Below are 10,251 nucleotides of genomic sequence, written 5' to 3' on the forward strand. Positions count from 1 at the left end.
TTTGCAGGAGGTGCATGAAGGTTTTTGTGGAGATCACGCTGGGGGGCAAAACCTGGCCTTAAAGATATTAAGGAAAGGATATTATTGGCCCACCCTATCAAAGGACTCAATTTCTTACGTCCGAAAGTGTGACAAGTGCCAACGGTTCGTCACGATCACCCGAGCTCCACCAGTCAAGTTGAAGATGATCTCGTCCCCGTTGCCGTTTGTGGTCTGGGGGATTGACTTAGTTGGAGCCCTACCCACGGGAAAATGAGGAGTTCGATATGCAGTAGTGGCCATTGACTACTTCACGAAGTGGGCAGAAGCAGAGCCCCTGGCAACAATAACGTCAAAGAGAGTCCTCGACTTTGTAGTTAAGAATATTGTCTGCCGGTTCGAGCTGCCAAGGAAGATCGTGTCGGACAATGGAACCCAGTTCGATAGCGACCTCTTCACCAAATTTTGCGAAAGACACGGAATAATTAAGAGTTTTTCCTCACTGGCCTATCCCCAGGCTAATGGGCAGATCGAGGCTGTGAACAAGACACTCAAGGTAAGCCTTAAAAAGAGGCTGGACGAGGCCAAGGGAGTTTGGCCCAAGCAGCTCCCGCAGGTGCTGTGGGCGTACCAGACCTCGCACCAAACTTTGACGGGGCACACCCATTTTTCCCTGACTTTCAAAAGTGAGGTCGTCCTTCCTGTCGAAACAAAGATAGCCTCGCACACGGTCCAGGCCTTCAGCCGGGAGCAGAATGACAAACTGCTCAGCGTGTCCCTCGACCTGATTGATGAAAAGTGAGAAGATTCACAACTACGGCTCGCGCATTATCAACAAAAGATCACTCGGTATTTTAATTCAAAGGTTAAGAGGCGTGCCTTTGGATTAGGAGACCTGGTACTCCGAAGGGTGTTTCTGGCAGGAAGGACCCTAAATATGGTGCCTTAGGCCCAAGCTGGGAAGGGCCTTATCAGATCATCGAAATCGTACAGGAGGGTACTTTCAATTTGGCCCGACTTAATGGAGAAATGGTGCCACGGACCTGGAATGCTGTGCATTTGAGAAAGTATTATCAATGATCGAATCACTCCTGTATGTAAGGCTTGCATATAAAAGCCAATTAACTATAAAATAAAATAAAAAATGGTTTATGGTTTCATTTATGTCTACGTACGATTTTTTTTGTATGATTAGTTCAAGTAACCAAGCAAGTCCACTTCCTGGTTACTTGGGGGGCAGATCACCCGACCAGGTCCCAAAACTTAGAAGTTGGTTAAATTGATTAACCAGTGTTTTTTCTAAAAAGCACGAGGTATCGATAAAACTAACACGAACTAAGTTTTTAAAACTAAGTATCCTGGACACGACCAGGTTCCAAAACTAAGAAGTTGGTTAAATTGATTAACTAGTGTTTTTTCTAAAAAGCACGAGGTGTCGATAAAACTAACACGAAATAAGTTTTTAAAACTAAGTATCCTGGACACGACCAGGTTCCAAAACATAGAAGTTGGTTAAATTGATTAACCAGTATTTTTTTCTAAAAAGCACAAGGTGTCGATAAAACTAACACTAACTAAGTTTTTAAAACTAAGTATCCTGGACACGACCAGGTTCCAAAACTTAGAAGTTGGTTAAATTGATTAACCAGTGTTTTTTCTAAAAAGCACGAGGTGTCGACAAAACTAACACGAACTAAGTTTTTAAAACTAAGTATCCTGGACACGACCAGGTTCCAAAACTTAGAAGTTGGTTAAATTGATTAACCAGTGTTTTTTCTATAAGAAAACATGAGGTATCGATAAAATTAACGCGTACTAAGATTTTTAAATTAAATATCCTAGACACGACCAGGTTCCAAAACTTAGAAGTTGGTTAAATTGATTAACCAGTGTTTTTTCTAAAAAAAACATGAGGTGTCGATAAAACTAACGCGAACTAAGTTTCTACCGAACACATCATAAAATATGAGAAAGATTAAAGAACAAGTAAAACTTGAAATAACTAAAATTAATATATATAAATTGTCTCAAGGAGAATAACCTCGTGCTCAGTATTTACAAAAAATTCTAGGCTCCCCCAGGCCGCTCTGAGGACGTCACCTCCTTAATCTCCTGCTCGCCCACAGCAGAAGTCTCCCCGGTCTCAGTCGGCGCCTGCAGCTTCCGTTGCAGCCAAACTTTGAACTTCTCAAGGTAGTGCCCCCATGCGTCGAAGGCCATGAAGGAGAATTTTCTGTCCTGGTTGAAGGCCCAGTAGTGGTACAACATACTCTCCATGGAGGACGTCGATGCCTTCTTCTCCTCCAGAATGGCCGCCTCGACCTCCAGCACTTTTGCCTTGGCCCCCTTGAGCTTGGCCTGAAGGGCTACCGAGGCCGCCTTCGCTGCCTGTTCACTCGTATGGGCCGCCGCCAAAGCAGCCTTGGTGCTCTGTTCGCTCTGTTGAAAGGCGGCGAGAGCATCTTGGGCCGCAGTCAGCTCGGCCTTGAGTTCTGTGTTCCTGGCCCTGGCCTGAGATATGTTGCGATGTTGATCCAAGACCGCCTACAAAAAGAAAAGAAACAATTAGGCACATACCAGAAAAATAAAAAAAACATATAATACAAGTAAGGTCAGGGAAAATGGTTACTGTGAGGTTCATCCCCAAGGCAGACTCCATGACATTCTCTGGGCTCCTCTCCTCGATCGCCCTTAAGTCGTTGGGCTTAGCCTTGTAAAAATGCTCCACCGAGCAGTTCGCCGTCTCGTAGACGGTCCCCCGAAAAGTTTCTGGGATCAGCTCCAGATCCTGGGGGTTGACGGGGATGCGAACAGTGGCGATAGGGACCACTGGAGCTTGGGGACCACTGGAGCTTGGGGACCAACCGGTGCTATCGGTTCTCGAGCAGGAGGTGGAGGAAGGCAAGGAAGAGGCGCAGTCGGACCTTTTTTTTCGGGAGCTGCGGCGGGCGGAGCTCTGAGCCTGAGCCTTTCCCCTTAGTCGGGGATTGGGATGCAGTCGCAGCCGGGGGCGGTGTTTTCTTTGAAGAAGGCCGAAGCCTCTTGACAAGGGGACCGTCACTGGATCTCCCTTCTTGGAACATCAAGCGGATGTCATGTTCCCCTCTTTGGGCCATCTCCTTGCCTGAAAAAAGAATGGGAAATACGTTAAGAATGCATATACGTTCTTCAACAAAAAAATAAATAATAATATTAATAATAAATACACACGAAGTAGCAAAAATCCTACCCTCCGAGCTAGAGGAGGAGTCTATTTCCACGACCTCCGGCCTCGGAGCTGCTACAGGGGAAGGAGAGTCTAAATCAACCACTTCTTGGATTAGGGGAGGTTCTGGGTCAAGCTCTACCTCGGGACTGGATTCCTCCACGTATTGCCTAAGTCCAGGAGCGACTATACCCTCGAGAAGGGAGGGCCACGACCTAAGGTTGGTCTCATACTCCTCAAAAAAGGTCAACCTAAAAGACAAAGTGTTGTCTACTACTACGGTACCCCTAGGACGGCCCATGTCATGACGTAGTACTAATTGATCTACGCATTGGAGCAAGGCTATGTTACGATCTAGGTCGTTTTGGTGGCAGTGCACGAGCTGGTTTGGGTTAAACATAACTAGCCTAAGGTCTGCGGCTGCCCTATCTAGGTCCCAAAAGGGGTATGGGTTACCTTGGCCGGAGGGGCCAATTGCTGCCCCTGACTGAGCTCGGTCCAAATTGGGGTCCCGAGCAGCCTCCGGAGCTCGTCTCTTCCGCACAAGCAGCACCTCGGCCTCCTCTTCCTACTCGTCGCCACCGTCGACCGCAGCATCGCCCTCAAGAATAGGCGCCAACACGCAGGCTACTGAATGATTGGCCCGTGCCTCCTCAAGGCCAGAGTTTGGCCTGCAAAGATTAACTTACACGCCAACATCATGTCATCAAGCACGAGCTAGCGGTAGTCCTTTTCACTGGGCGGGAGCCCCGCCAGGGTATCATATTGACGCCCCAGGGTCACGGATCTGGCCGTCCTCGCGAAAATGGCTGCATGATGATGCTCCAGTCAGTATACACGCAAAAAGACAGAAAGAAAAAGGTAATAAAAATTACGCGAGCTGAAGATAGAAAGAAAGCTTACAAGGATGGTTGAAGTAATGGTACTCGCAGTTGCGAAACCCATTCGACATAAAGAATTGATCTTTGAAGTCGTTGGGATGGTTGGGAAGTTTAATTACCGCGGATGAGTTCGAGAAGCAGGTCAGGTAGTAGAACCCATCACCTCGTCCCCTTTGATCTGGGTTGGCCTTGAGGCAGAAGAAGCAGAGGATGTCTACCGGGGTAGGGACCTCCCACTCGTGCTTCAGAAAAAGATACTTCAGCCCCACCAGCAGACGATAGGAATTCGGAGGATGTCACGTAATTGAGAAAGTCGACGAAGTAGTGATCTAGGGGGAGGAAGGCCCCAGCCCTGAGATGCTCATCAATCTAGGCCGCGAAGTCTTCATCAAGGGGTGTGCAGCTCCTCTCACCCTCGAAGGGAGGTCGGGCAATAAGGACGCCGATCCCAACCTCGATGTTGTGGGACAGTAATATCTTGTTGACCCTCCCTTGGTTCATGATCTTCGAGACTATCCTCTCCGCCTCAAAGAAAGCGTCAAGTCCCACCTCGATCTCCTTCTCCACCGTGGGACCGAATTGGGGGATGGGAGACTCCACCGTGACCTCCTTCCCTCTACCGGATTGCAGGGATGACGAGTTGGCCGCCCTTTTCTTAGACACATTCCTTTTGGGCCCCATCTGATCGTCTAGAGAACAAGAACGATGAAATACAGGCGACCTAAAAGCTATGAAAGGAAAAACAACGCGAGAAGAACAAGGGTTTTTCATGCACGAGCTGAGATAATCTCAGCCCGCGATGTGAAGCCACGCGCTACCGTAGCCACGCGCAAGTTTCCAACGGATCCCTGATATTCAGGGATCCTTGTGTCAGGAGGGTCAGATTATTACTTGCCTTGGGGGAGAGGTTTTGAGAGAAAAACCACATAGGAAGCGTGACCCCTAAGCTACCCGGTTTTACACCCTAAAAACCTCTCATCTTCCATATCCCGATTAGGTATTTCCTAAATTTACCCAGAAATATTACCCAAGAATTTACCCAGAAATTACCTAGTTGTGAACATCACAATCCTAGACATGTTTTGGGTCTACTCAATATGCCTAGAATCGGAACCTATGCTCCAAAATCAAGTCAGAAACAACCTACTATTTACGACTATGAGATGTGGGTTTGCATAACAAAGAAAAAGGGAAATCAAAACATACAACGAGTGGAAAACTTACAATATATTTTCCGAACGAAGGTTGCTGGCAGCGTAGAAGTAGGAGTCCTGGAGGAATCCTTAAGGCTAGACTTCTGAAAGGTTGTTGTGGCAAGAGTATAGGGATTTCTGGGATTATAAGCAGAGGAAGAAGAAGAAGAAGAGCTTTTTAAATTTCGAAAGAGATAAAATAAAGGAAAATTTTTGAATGAAAAGGTGATAAGTACTGAAAACTACCAACCCTATTTTTACGTAAGAGGCATGAGGAAACGAGGACCATCCGTTCAAATTAATGCGAGATACAAGGGTCATAACTCGAAAGACGAAACGGTGACAAAAAGGTGGCCAGGCCATTTAATACGATCCTCGAAACCCAAACAGACGCCAATCACGGCGTTCCACGTGTCCGATACTCAAGTAATGACCAGGGACCGGATAATCGAAAAGGAAGTTTAAAAGCCCCACCGTGAAAGTCAAAAGTGACGTCATAGATCACGAGCAGGGGCTTGGGGGGCAAATGTACGCCCTGAGTATCAGCACATACCTTGTTGAGGCAGCTCGGGAGAAGCGAACTAATAAAAAGCCATAAGCAGTGCGCCACGTGTTCACCATTCATTCAGGGAAACCTAGAATGATCCCCTAGACGAATAGCTCGAACTAATGGATCGTTCAGCTGCTTATCACTTGGAAACATTGTGTAAACATGGCATCAAAAGGCACGAGCTAGCACTACATTAAGCTCGCGGTACATCAGAGGCTTGACATACTCCAGAATCTTTATAAAGTTAACCACACAATATAAACATGCATATAACAGACGTCACGTGTCTGTTTTATTCCTGAATTCCCAGATACGCGATATAAATGTGCATGATCAAACATCTCACACCTTATTTAGGCCATGCGGCCCATTATCCATTTTTACCTACTGATTAGACCACACTTCAATGTAAGGTTTAGATATTAATCATCAGTGTCACAGAGATGGCGTGAAGGATGAAGAGATCACGGGATGACCCCAATGCCTACTCAGAGATCATTCTTCTATAAAGACCAAGACCCTGGGTAGTGCAAAAGGTTGGATTCTTCTTGTAAGGCAAATACTCTGTAAAAATAGCAAGAGAGAGAAACAGTAATAATATTGACTCGTGGACTAGGGGATTTTAACCTCCGAACCACGTAAAAATGGATGATCATTTTTCTTCTCTTGATAATTGATTGCCAGCATCCTTGAGTATTATCATTTTCTTATTACGGTTTACCATTAAGCACTAATCCATCCTAGTTATTCATATAATTCACTGTTGGCGAAAAACCACGTCAACATTTTAGTAGATCAAAACCAAAACCCTTGTCAAACTTAATCATACATCTTCCTTAAATAACAAAATAATCATAATCATAAATCACCGTGCATCATATTCAAGTAACTCAAAACAAATCAAATCAACACATGGCAAGGATTCAAATAGACATCAAAACCTCAAGATCATTTCAACATAACAACAAAATTAAAAACAAGGTTTAGAGATCAACTACCTCCTTGATAGAAACCAAAACCCAAAAATGGTCACCACCTTCAATCAACCCCTAGGTTTCGAAATCCACCAAAAAAAAATACATTAACATTAACATGAAAACTAGATTAAGAAGATGAGAATGTAGAAGAGAGGATTAAACCACCAAGAATCAAGGCACTCACCTAGGTTCGAAATCTCTCCCCTTTTCTTTATTTCTTCTTCTCCTTTTCTCTCTAGCTTACGTCCACTCTCCTTCTCTCTCTCTAGAATTCGGCATCCACCAAGAGCAAAATGGCTCTCTTCTTTTCTCTCTTCCATTTTTATCTAACTTAGAGAAAGTAGCCTAGCCCAGTGGGAAATGGGTAAGTTTCCTCTTTTTAATTATTTTCATTTATTTTTATTTTTATTTTTATTTGATTTTTCTCTTGATTGTAGGAAAATAAAGAGTGTATTAAAGATGACAACTCTTTTCCTATTTTAACTATAATTATCCAATCTATTTTATTTGATTGAAAAATAAATAAATGGGAATAAAATCGTTCCCTTTTCCACCTATTGTCATCCACACTCCCTTCCCTTTTTGTATTTATTTTTTTTCTTCTTCTAATTGAATAAAATAATTCTAATAAAAGGAAAATAAAGATGTGCAGAAAATTCTAATGCAGGTGCATCATGCAACCATGCACATGCATACTTAATTACTAAGGTGCATCACTACCTACCACACACCTTGGTGTATTCAACCAAAAGCTCTTTTTATTCACAAGTTTAATTAATAAATAAACAAAACAATTATCAATTAAATTTACACAATTTCTACCAAACAATTCTAGCAATTAAAAAAATATTTCATAACACTTAACAATTAAATAAAACAAAGCACAAAATTAACAAACAAAAAAAAAATCTGTGCGCTACAAGAGCGAGCTTCATGTAATTCAAAAAATCTGAAAAATACGTGTTCAACGGAAATAAGGCTCGTGTTCGTCCCTCCAGGCTCCAAATCATCTTCAAAAGGAGTGCAGCTCCGCTCCCTTTTATTGGTGGGGTGAGCATACCATTTGGAGGTTGTCTTTATGCCATGACTCTCCAGGATGCTATTTACTTGGGCCAACAAGTCTATCTGAGACTCAATCTGCTCCGCCTCATTGGTGATGACCTCTCTTTCCACCACTGGTCCAAAGTAGGGAATCGATATCTCTTCGACATTTTGATTTCCAAATAAGGAACCAGCTAGGAATTGGGTTGGACGGATCATTTTGAATTGATTTAAAAATATAAATTCACTCGCTTGGATCAATATCAACGTTAATCATTAGAAGGAGACCTAAGGATATGGTTATCGGATTTGGTTAAATATTTCAAGTAAAATTGTTGTGGTTGATAACCAAGAATGAGTTACTTGAAAACTCGACCTGATGGATTGAGAGAGGATTTAGGTTCTACGTGCTAAAATCTCCTACACGAGCAGAGGTAGGTCTAAAACCAAACTAAGTGGATTCACACGCGCCCCTAACTCACGCACTTTGTTTTCATGAAGTATAGATTACATCGAAAATAACGTGTCAAAAATTCAGATCTGAAAAGCAGTTTTAATGCAAAAACTGCTAGAATTGCATAACTTACAAGCTACCTAGTTTTTGAATACTAGCCTAGAAATTTACCCTAAAAACTCATCATATTGTTCTTGGAAAGAATAAATAAACCAGAAAAGAGGCCTAAAATTTGCCTATCATATTTTTCATTATACACTAAGTTTGCCACACCTACATGAGATTCCCAGTACTACATGTATTCAAGATGGTTTTCTCAAATAAAAAGAATGCACGAAGACAACGTAAATGCACTAGATATCTCAAAAGAAAAAAATTTAATATAATAACAGCAAGGATTTCATAAACTTACCAAAGATGGTGGAGAAGATCTTAAATAAGGTTGAAAATGGGAGGATTACTTCTATCGAATCAAGAAAATCGATCACCAAAAGCTTATGAGAAACTAGAGGGAAAGTTGGAAAGGAATTTTTACGAAGAAAGATGAAGGGTAAAAATGAGGAGAAGAAAATGGGGTATTTACAGAAAAATCCCATAGGAAATCAAGGATTGTTCGATAAAAAAAAACTTTAGATCGAAGGGTCACAGTTAAATGGGAGAAACAACGGCAAAATGGTGAAAAGAAAACTGTCAATAGTAATTTTAATCCGAACATACACCTATAGGGAGGCGACACGTGTCAAAGTGCTCGAGAGGGTAGGTGAGTATGTATCCCAAGGAGAATAGGAAAAACCTCTACTGTGCTTGTTCAACATAGGGGTGACATCATGCACGAGCAGAAGCTTGAGAGGCAAATGTTGTACCTAAAAACCACGAGATTATGTATCTTGTTCGTGATACAGTTGTGAGGCATTTAATGAAGCCTTCGTTAGTTCCAAGTTTGTGTTGCTGACTTCCAGATGCTTAGGTTGGTCCAAGAATAGGACAGCAAGGAATCAAGGAGACCATTTCGGTAGACGCCAAGGTTGCCTAAACATGGGTCGTGTAATTTGATAAGCAGATCAAACTATCATGGAACGTTTGAGCTTGCGCAGTAAGTATTCCGCTCGCGATTGATAGGTTGGAGGAGCGGATACGAATCCCTGAAGATTCGTGATTTATATCAAGATTAAATATTATTACGATTTTGCATATTAAATGTAGAATATCAGGCAATTAATGTAATCAATGTAATAAAGGGCAGTTATCCATTTTTGTAAGTTACCCAAACCTGCCCATTAATCCCATGTAAATAGAGAGATAATGGACAGGAAAAGGGACAAAGCTTTTCTTTTTTTTTTTATGCCAAAATTCTAGAGAAATTTTCTTAAACAACTCTCTTGAGAAAAATTCAGAAATAATATTAACTCGTGGACTAGGTGGAGTTTAACTATTGAACCACGTAAAAGTGTGTGTCAATCATTTATGGTTTATAGCTAGCCTAATTCTCTCCTACGAATTTCTTAATTCTCAGTTGACGAAAAACCGTGTCAACAAATATATATATATATATTCATTTCATCAAATTAAGGTTTTGGTAAAATCCATTTCAAGAACAAAAAAAGTTTCTAGTAAAATTACCTATTTATTTTTTGGTCCCAATTTATTTTGGGTTATTTTCAGCTGTGGTTCTCATTCTTTACACTTTATAACACTTAGGTCTCAAAAGCTTATTTTGTATCAGTTAGGTCCCAACATTTTCAAATCGTATCATTTAGGTCCATAAATGTTACTTTTATTTATTTTTTCTTTGAAAATACATAAAAATATATAAAATAAATGGTGAATCATTCTTAAAATGTTTGGGCATTTAATTTATGACAATGACAAACATGACATGAGAAAAAAAAATTCATGGCATTTTTAAAAATATTTAATATTTTTAAAAATTAAATTAATATTTTATTAAAAAAATATTCTTACCTACATCAT

This window comes from Humulus lupulus, chromosome 5, assembly GCF_963169125.1.
Source record: "Humulus lupulus chromosome 5, drHumLupu1.1, whole genome shotgun sequence".
In the NCBI taxonomy this organism is placed as follows: Eukaryota; Viridiplantae; Streptophyta; class Magnoliopsida; order Rosales; family Cannabaceae; genus Humulus; species Humulus lupulus.